Raw genomic sequence first — 10,593 nt, forward strand, 5'->3', positions numbered from 1 at the left:
AAATATTCAATAATACTTTATAATTTATATAACATACATAGTCAAGAATATCTAATGAAAACTTTAGTATCGAACCTTCTCAAAACAATAATCAATACTATTGCACTTTAAGTCTGGACCCAGGATATAAACCCAAAGTCAATCACTATAAAAAAAATCGATTCAACGTAACGGTTTATAAATAAATATTAATGGATAGGGGGGGGGGGGATTAATTAAAGTTCCAAGTTTTCACATTTTAAAGCTCCCAAAAACTTATTTTAAGTAATACTTCATAATTCATCTTGGGAATAAAAATATCCTATCTTGACATTTGAAAATGACTCAGGAGAGGCAAAATATTTTTAAATAACTTGTTGATTTGACAGTTAGGACATTTGGTAAAAGGATATTTTTTTACATACTATTCAGAATAAGCTGAACTTGAATTTAGTAGTGATAACTGCATTTGTGAAATTTGAGCAGATTGGACTTTATAACACTGATATAAATACAATAATAAGAGTATATAGAGATAAGATTCGTAACTTGCTATTTTTCAGTATATTTCCGTATTTTTTTTTTAAATTTAAATATATAAATACTAATATTTATAATTCCAATATCACACTCATATTAATACAAAAATAATGATAATAATAATAATAATTATAATTAATGAGAACTGTTGGGAAGTTATGAAAGAAAGACGAGGGTTTTTATAAAAAATGATTTCTTAATTTTTCCCATGGTACATACACGCACATAGATAATAATATAAAAATAGTTATAATAATCAAAATCTCTAATAATTGAATAAATGATTTTTTTCTCAAAAAAAAAAGCAGTATATAAATATTAAAACAAAACAAAAATGATGTATAGTGTATCAAATATATGCATTTTGGTAAACATGATAATGATGATGATAGTAGTAAAAAGAAGTTGATAATGATGACGATGAAGAGTACAAGGTACAATTAATTAATTAAAAAAATTATCCACGATGTCTTCGAAGAGCTGCTCGTCGCCTGGGTGGAGATTCAGAGCGATTTCTTTGTCTCATCATAGGTTGACGTTGAATGGGAGCAGCTGGATCTATGATCATGGGTGCAAATCGTGATCGTTGTGACAAATTTTTAAGTCCAGGCTTGAATAAATTAGACCAAATGAGGGAAAGTATTCCATCCTTGGCAAACTCGTAAAATGAGCCGGTAACTGTGTACATTCTATAAAGAGAAAAGGTTTAATTAATCAATTATAATTTATCACATGATGGTAAAAGAGAATCAAAGGAAAGAAACAAAATATATTGACACTTGAGGATACTTTATGACAATCATCATCGGTGCTATGGGATTAGTAGGGAAATTGCTCACTATTTAAAGTTTGAACTTAATCACACTTTGAACACCCGTTACTCCCCACTCCACAACCTTGTACTAAACATACATTAAATTTATCAATAACGCCAAAAGAAAGTAAAAACTGAGTTTCTTTGCTTGACCTTGAATCTATCTATTTGTGTATGTACATACCAAAATATTATTTCGTAAATTTTTTTTAACTCAATCATATCTAAAAAATGTACTAGTACATTTTTCTGAAGGGCATAACATATATTTGTACATACATATGATGTTAATTATTATCATATGACTTGTATACAAAATCTCGAGAAAGGTTTAGTGTACACAGATTTGTAAAAAAGTAAAATAATATCAAAAAGTAGGATTCATATCATATTATTTCCAATTATACGCACATCAATTTTTTCGTATAAAACATTAAGAATAAAATAATTTTATCTGTTAGAGACAAAAAACCGGTTTAAAAAGATTTGGAATTCTAAACACTTGTTGTTGTCAATCGGGAAAATATATGTACATGGAATATATTATATACAAGGGTGGCCTAATATATCGTGGAATTTACTGTTATATTAATTTTACTTGATCTGTGAAGCATATATTATTATAAGAAATAGTCAATTAAAAGTCCATGAATGTTTTCAACAAGACGAAATAAACTCATTGATATATTATGAAAATTTACCTTTCCCTTTAAGTCAACAAGTGTATATTTGAATAATAATAACTACCATTCCATAATTAATGATTTGGTGATTATTATTAATTATTATATTATTAATACACTTAATTTAAAGATGATGTTTCCACATAGATGTCGCTTTTTAGTGTCCATTCAATAAAAAGGAAAAAGGAAAAAGGGAGAAAGAAAGAAAAAGAAGAAGAAAAAAAAGAAATCAGCCTTTACAGCCACAAGAATTAAATACCTTGATAATGTCAGATGTAATTAGTTATGCAACTGGGTGAATTTTAAAAGGAGGTTCTGTGACGGATACTCTTATTAAGGAGAGATCTTTCGTTGGTTTTGTTTTTCACATGAGCGTCTTAAACTATAATTATAATACACACAACTTGATGCACATTTGAAATCACAACCTTTTTCAGGATTTAATAGTTAGTTACGATGATGATGCCCGAGAACTTTCACCCAGGCGCAAAAAGAAGCAAAAGAGATATTTTTTTAATTTTTTTCTAGTATTTATTTTATGTTCGCGAGTCTCCCCCTTAGCCTCCGTTGCCTTCTAAAATACAACTAAATAGTACGGCTAAGAGACCGTGGTTGTTTTTCTTTTTTTTATTCTTATTTTTTCATTTGTAGTGGTGGTCCGCGGATCGCGAGTGTGCCTCACAAGCCTGCACTTTGTATTAAAAAAAATTACTTATTATTATTTTTTTAAATCCAAATACAGCTTTATTGTTTCAATTAAAGCAATATAAAATGTATTAATATCCATGCTAAAAATAACATTATCTATTATTAATAGGAGGAAGGAATCAACTGTAAAAATAAATATTGGGTACCCATTCAGAACAAAATATACTTCTTCTCTTTATTATCATCCCTAGATATTAAAGTAGAGCAATATACATTATTCATATGTTAAAAAGGCTCAAAAAGTAATGATATATACATTGGGGCGAATGTATTTTTTCAACTTTTTTCGAATTTCGATTCCGGCTAGTGCGGAAAAGTATTTTTTATGTTGTGGGAAAATAGCCCTATCCTGCAAAATTTAATTATTCTACGATGCAGAGCTGGGGAAAAGTTTGCAAGTACAAGTCGAGTCGTAGATCTTTGATCGCAAGTCAAAGTCCTAGAATATTTGCACTGGAGTCCAGTTCAAGTCCTCAGAAAATAAAAGATACTTTAAAGAGGCTTTATATGCAGTGAAAAAATTAAAATAACTTTCAAGTCCAAGTAAAGTCACAAGTTTTTGATTGTTTGGTCAAGTCGAGTCGTCCAAGTCCCCGCCTCTGCTACGATGACATCTTTAGGTCACATATCACATATTAAGTCAATAAATAAAGCTTTATTCTTTTTTTCGTATAAAATTATTATGATAGACACTTTTTTAACCTACAAAGAATGTTAATAAAATTACTTTCTAAAGATCCCTCCCTATGGAGCAAAAAAGGAGAATAGTGTATTTATATATATCTTTATTAACTAAATGAATAAAAATTGTGTTTTTTTAAACTTCGACTCAGATGTGAAATCTACAGCACGGTATTGTATCTCGTAACCTTTCCTACGAAAAGAAACGTTGGAAAGGTCTTAAATCAGTTGGTAGTTAGCCTATTTTTGACAACTATGGAATCATTATGATGTACTTGTTAGGAATTGTTCAGAGAATACCATGAGTTATTTCTATTCAACCAATCCACGTTCAAAACACTGATTATGGGGAGGGGGGGGGGATTTTTCGCAGAAACATCGACTTCAAACAACAAATACAGTATACATTTCAATGATAGTAAGGTGACATATGACATCTTAGAAAAATGAAATTTTGCATAGGTCATTTTCTGTCCACATGCCAATTTACATTTTTTCTTGCATCCCTGGCCGTAATCAAAATTCGAAGAAAAAAAACCCCACCCTATTATACATTAAGCAGGGTAGAAATCCATTCAGTGGCTATCATATTTTTCGAAACGGTCTCTAACGGATTTTTTTATTATTTGTATGTAAAAAACCCACAAAATGAAATGATCCATTGATTATATTAATAGATATGACGATATATATACTATATTCAAATAACTGGTCTTTGTGTTAAAGTTTATAACATCGTCAAATGTATATGGAATAGCTAACTATGAACTAATACGATGTTGAAAATCCGGTGCAGTCACAAAAACAATTTCATCATCATCAAATCAATCTGTTACCATGTAGAAACTACATAGTACTTGTGGTTTTATTTATTTACATATATTTTTTGAGCTTTTGAGTTTTGAAACATTTTTATAATCTCAAAAAATAATTATATGATTCGTTATTTATATCTTTTTATTATAATCTTGCTCAAGGCTCACTGAAGAGTTCCTAATTATAGTAATACGACTTATAACTAATGATGTATCAACAGTTTATGACACCATATAAAAAAATATGATGTCATAATAAACGAGGTCATGAAATACAGTCTTAATACTATACGTGTAATAGTATTATTTATGTATCTGATTTAATAATTAGGGATGTGTCGGTACCGAAATTTATGACGTTCTGAATATGTAGGAAGCTTCCAAATCGGACGCAAAAACAATCATTGCCATAAAACAATCTTTGCTAAATGACGTCGCTGATAGATATAAGCAAATTGCATCATCATCAATAATAAAACTTTAATTAGGCCTAAATGAAGGGTAAATACAAACTATTCGCCTGCTTGAAATATATTTTTTTAATAAACGAATTCAATGGGTAAACAGATATAGGTAACGGTGTTAACCCACTAAAACAAAAATTTGTACTGTATTTGGATGCCAACTCTCGAATTTTCTGCTTATTTTCCTATTATCAGAGTTTGAACATTGATTGGTTGAATTTGAATATGAACAGTTCTCAACCTGAATTTGAATGTGAACAGTTCTCAATAGTTATTGGTTAATCCAAAGGTGGGAAGAATTGGCTAACTATACCCACATTTGGGTCCTTTTTTCAGTTAATTTTTTTATTGAAAGGATACAATAAAAGTATTGGTGTGAGGAATTTACAATAATATTAGTGAAAATGATGCCCTGTATGGATCACTTGTAAGTTTAGAACGTTTAGGAAAATCGATACTACCCTAATAAAAAAATATATAATCATCAAGTTTCTCTCTTTGCTTTTTTTTGCATTTTTCAGCATATGGTCTAATAAATTAAAAATAATAGTTTATAAATCAATGTTGTTCACCAGATTCAAATCAAGTTCAAGGACATTACTACAAAACATATTATTGAAATACTTCATTTGTGGAAAAAGAAGTAAGGAGGAAATTCAAAGTCTATGACAATCTAGATAATATAGGCTTATACGTACATAGAACCGAGGAAATAACTGACAAAGACGAAGTTAGTCTTTAAGTAATATTAAGTATTTATTTTGAGACTGATATCATGAAAAAATAAAAATTCAAGGAACTTCTTTACTACCACAATTTCAATCATACAATTAACCTTGAATGTGGAAAAACATGAAAATAATAAGCTTATTCAAAATCACTTCAAGGTTAAAAAATGGAGAAAAAAAGGTTTGAAAGTTAAGGTTAAATAATATTGGGCATGGGGTTTAAGTAATAAAAACAACATATATTTATGTATAAAATAAAATAACTTTTTCCTTAATTATTATACAGAAAATAATTATACTTAACTAATTTATTTAGGCATCCTAGAAATACACATAAACAATCATAACAGTAATATATTCCACATCTTTTATTCACCTACGAGTCAACAACCTTTTTGTAAAAAGTGTCTTGGATATATATACATACGCATAAGTGTATTGAACCCTTGAAATGGAACCAGGGTAAAAACAGCCAATGAATTAGATTCTTGTCTATCCTTGATATTACATATCTATCCATAAACAATACTAAATTAATAATATATACCTAAGTCATTAAAATTTCTTTAAATATCGGTTGTAGGTACATAATATATTTAAATAAATAAATAATTTGGGAAAGAAAATGTGTACACATAAAAAAAGGGATTTTATACTTATGTACATATACTAGTTATACTATGTACTGTACACATGGTTGGTTAAATCTATGACGTCAATTCATATTGATATAAATGGCAGTACTTATGTAGTAGTACATTGTAAAGGAAAAATGCCCCTCCCTCTTTTCTTCTTTTTTACGTATAGGAAAACAGTGTATCTATGATCAGGCATAAAAAATGGTATGCATAAACCAACCATGGTACTACTACAACCATGGAAGAAGAGTGAAACGAATATGAAATAATAATACATTTAAAAATTGCAAGTTGTACAACCAGCAGAAGGAGTCGCCAAGTTTTCCTTTTATCTCTCTTTTGATAAAGGAAATTATTTTGAAACATAGGCCCGGATTGGTTATATTTTGTTATCATTTTGTCATGATAATAAAAAAAAATCTTGTTTTTTTTTTTTGCAATATTTACTTTTTTTTACAGAATGAAGCTTTTTCAATATACACAAAGATGATTAAGAAGAGAAAATATTGCTTCTTCATACATAAATTCATGCAAAATGTATTTTCTAATGGTCTTTATTATTTACTTGTTATTATTATTTCATGGCCAATTTTATAGATATGTACTATGTTTCTGCATTCTAAAACCTGTTTTAACGGATATAAAATGCGACTGAAAATTATGTTTGAATACCTCTATTTAGATATGATAACTAATGGTACATACAATACTTCATAGTGGTACCTTTAAGTGAGAGCTACTCAACTGTTATGATCAGGGAAATATTAGCCTAGTTATAGACCCCGGGGCTGAAAAGATATTTATGTCCTACCAGGGGATCAATTGTGAAAAAATACAAATTTTCGGTTCACAAGTCCCTCCTAAACTTGCAGGACTATGGGCTTCAGCACAGGTTAGCTTGGGTTATGACCAATTAAAGTTTCATTTAGATAAGCATGAACAGGCCCAAAAATCAGCTGCCAGGGACATTAATATTATTTAACTATATTTTCTCCTCCTGGAGCCTTGAATCCAGCTACAACACTGAGAAGGTTCGGATTGAGTACACTTGCACAGGTTCTCAAACTGTGATACGCCAACTCCCTCAAGGTTGTAGGTGGAGGAGGGGCCAAGTGAGATTTTTTAATTTATTGAAAAAGGTTTCAAATTTATATAATGGTGGTACTTTAAGATCTTGATACATTTTCACGTGGTACGCCATGTAAAAAGCTTGAACCCCTTTAATCATATTATGTGAAAAATGCAACGGAAATATCCTTTGTCTCTGGTCATAAAATAGTACTGTTTTATTGCCAATAATATGCCATAAATGAAAAGATTAATTATAAACAAAATTAGAGATAATTAACAATCCTTCAATAATAAAAGACCTTTTCCATGGGGAGACTCTAAAGAATTTAGTGAGTTGAGCAAGCAATGGTCTTGTTGGTATTACCAATTTGTCCAAGACTAATAAGGATACAAAACAAGACGAAGAAAAATAAAATTATATTTTAATCTTGGTGATTTGGTTTTCATTATGACAGCAAGTCCAAGATTAAACCAATAATTTGAAGATTCGAGACCTAGACAAGACCTTCAAAAATTGTTATCAAAACCATAACTGAACGGGAGAACCACACCATCACTTTAATTTGACCAATTGAGTAATCAATGGAAATAGTTCCACTCAAATTATCCCAATTATGTCTCTCCACTACGACTCATAATTAATTGTATGTTTGTCTGCGGAGTAGCAAGTTTTTCTTAGTTTATGAGTATGTGTATAATAAAATAATTCGTAATAGAGGGAAAGATGAGAATTAGCGAGTTTCTCTTAGTATTCTTAGTATGTGCATAATAAAATAATTCGTAATAAAATATATAGTACGGGTAGATCCTAGTCTACTATAAAATAATATAACACTACATGTTTGTCCGTCCACCAATAAAACGCATAACCAAGGTTTCACAAACGGTTTTTCATAAAACAAGATCGATTCCCCGTGTCTCAAAAAGTTTTTTTAAGGTTGGGTTGTAGTTTCGAAAATGTTCCAAAAAATTAAAAATCAAAAAAAAAAAAAAAAAAAAAAAAAAAAGGGAGAACGTACGAATTAAAAAAGGGAATTAGGAAGATGATTAGTGTTTGTCTCGGTATTTATAAATATAATACGGGTACATCCTAGTATCTTATAAATAAAGCAATTTCAAATTAGAATTGAACAAAAAAGAAGAAGGAAAATGTGAACAAAATAAGTGTTTACTTATCAAAAGCTATCTATGGTAAATCAACATCAATGAGTCATGTCCCCTGACGTAGGAATATAGAAAACAAGGCTACTATAAAAAATTGAACGTAGTTTCAGATATATTTATTTATTAATATAAACATTATACAACCAAAAGTTAGTTTAATGTTTTAAATATTAATAATTGAACTACATATTATGATGCATTTTTACTTGCGTGAAACAAAACTCACTTTAATCGATTAAAATCCTAATCATTGGCGTCCCAAATACGGTTTTGATTGTTTATCATTCGAATGTTTATCTTTCGCTTCACAAAATATGAATAATATCTACGTATTCGATGGTTTCTCTCAAATTCCTATAGAGATTGTTGTATGATATTAAATGACTAAATTCAAAATGCAGACAATTAAATTTATATTATGGATATATTGGGCGCTCGGAACATTCCTTTATTATAATACGTTTAAAGCTGAGCGTCCCTAAGAAGTTACTCTTTTAAAAAAAAGTTGGATAACATGGCTTCATACACCTATATGATACCTCAAATCTTGTGAAACCAATTTTACATTGATTTGCAAGGATAAGCAGTGTTTTTGGACGAAGTGATTGTTAAAAATATTATCAAACTTACGCAAAAAATTCGTGTTTCTCTCTTGCTTATTTCCGGATATTTCTTCCTTCTTTACAAAGTTTGAACATATTATTATTATCAAATGTGGCAAGGTAACCAAGTTTTTTTCGTCTTTGTTTCTCTTTTTGAAGCTGGCTAATACCAACCGGTATTTGAAGGAAAATAGGGTAATGACCTAAAAGAAATAATAATATTATGTAGTCATTGTTTATTCAAAAATCCTTGCAAAGAGTTGCAATCTTTGAATATTCTAGCTTGTTTGTAACTAGTGTTTGTTAAGTTAACCTAATTACGGAATTCAAAAATTGTTGAATTGTTTAAGCATTGTAACTACAGCTAATTTTGTATTGCCATTCATCATGGTGTTATTTCACTAACACAAAAAATTTCTTAGTATTTGTTGTCAGCTGTCGATGTTTCTCCTTCTTTTACCTATATCAGTGTTCTGAACAACGTTGATTGATTGAATTAAAATTAGCTCATGTTAAGCTGTGAAAAATTATTAAATTATAATCCCATAATGGGAAAGAATTGGCTAACTGACATCTGATTTTGTCCTGTTTTTTAAGTTTCTTTTCGTAACAAAGGTTTCTTGATACAATAAAGCTTATGACGTGTCATGAAATAAATATAATATAAAAAAGTTCTAGTGCTGTCATCATGCCAATATTTTTGTATCGGTTCCAGTACCAATATAGGTATCGATATTTTGGTACTTTTCAATACTTTTGGAAATAAAAATATAAAACAAAAATGCAGTAGATATTCACTTACACAGGAGGTATGCATATTTATTTTTGGCGAGGGTGGGTGGGAGGAAGTAGCAGGTTTACCTCAGAAATTATATAACTTTTTTATAAAAGAAAATTATGAGAAATTGGAGAGTTTGCGTAATTGACGAGGCATTTTTTTTACGATGTGGTGCAGCTGCAAGTACCGGATTCTAATTTAGTTTTAGTATAGTACCGTTTAAAATTCAAAAAGCGTGTCAAAAAGGATCGTGAGACCCCACGGAACATGACTTACCGGAAACTTTGTGACCCGAAAGCGGCCAAAATCGTAAGAAGTATTTCTTTGTTGAGGAAAATAAACAATAAAATGAGATAAATCTCGACCAATCGATGAATGCAACCACTGACATCATCGACGTAGCACTCCGTTCAATTGTCCATCGTGTCATTTATGAAAACATACTGTACCACAACTATGAACGTTACAAGGGAAAACATTTAACCCCATCAAACAGGAGGAAAAGTGTCACCCGTAACCAAGGCTTTGATCAAGCTAAAACCGAAGACTCTCGTGAAAGATTTTGTTTGGTTCTTCTCAGATAAGAAAAGCTTCAGTAACCCCAGAAGCATAACTTGAGGAACAATAGATTGTTGACAAAAAGTCCTTATAACGTCTTCAGAATCATGAAGGCTAAGGAGCCAAAGAAAGTTATGGTTTTTGTTGTTGTTAGCGACGAGGGTCACGTTATCCCTCCCTTCATCTTCAAGCAAGGAATGAAGGTCAACACCAAGGTTTATATCAGTGTTCTGACATAATTTACTACAATATCATTCTTTAATTCTACTCCGAGTTCAACAATGACTTACTGTAATAACTCCCCAACAAATCCTCCGTATTTCAAGGCACACTAACCTTATAGATAGGTATAAAATTCACTCCTCAAGAA

At 30.1% G+C, this 10,593-nt stretch overlaps 1 long non-coding RNA gene across 2 annotated transcripts; it reads right to left on the minus strand.

The window, feature by feature from the left end:
* Positions 1-515: 515 nt before the first annotated feature.
* Positions 516-10,111, minus strand: LOC121114971 (uncharacterized). Of its 2 annotated transcripts, XR_005863389.2 has the most exons (5): positions 9,942-10,111; positions 8,916-9,090; positions 8,512-8,639; positions 2,276-2,707; positions 516-1,208 (listed from the first exon to the last, which is right to left on the minus strand). It is a non-coding gene; the product is annotated as an uncharacterized lncRNA (long non-coding RNA). The 2 variants fall into 2 exon arrangements; XR_005863388.2 differs by lacking the exons at positions 8,916-9,090; positions 9,942-10,111 and having other exon boundaries at positions 8,512-8,660.
* Between the last annotated feature and the right edge of the window lie 482 nt (positions 10,112-10,593).

This window comes from Lepeophtheirus salmonis, chromosome 3, assembly GCF_016086655.4.
Source record: "Lepeophtheirus salmonis chromosome 3, UVic_Lsal_1.4, whole genome shotgun sequence".
NCBI lineage: Eukaryota > Metazoa > Arthropoda > Copepoda > Siphonostomatoida > Caligidae > Lepeophtheirus > Lepeophtheirus salmonis.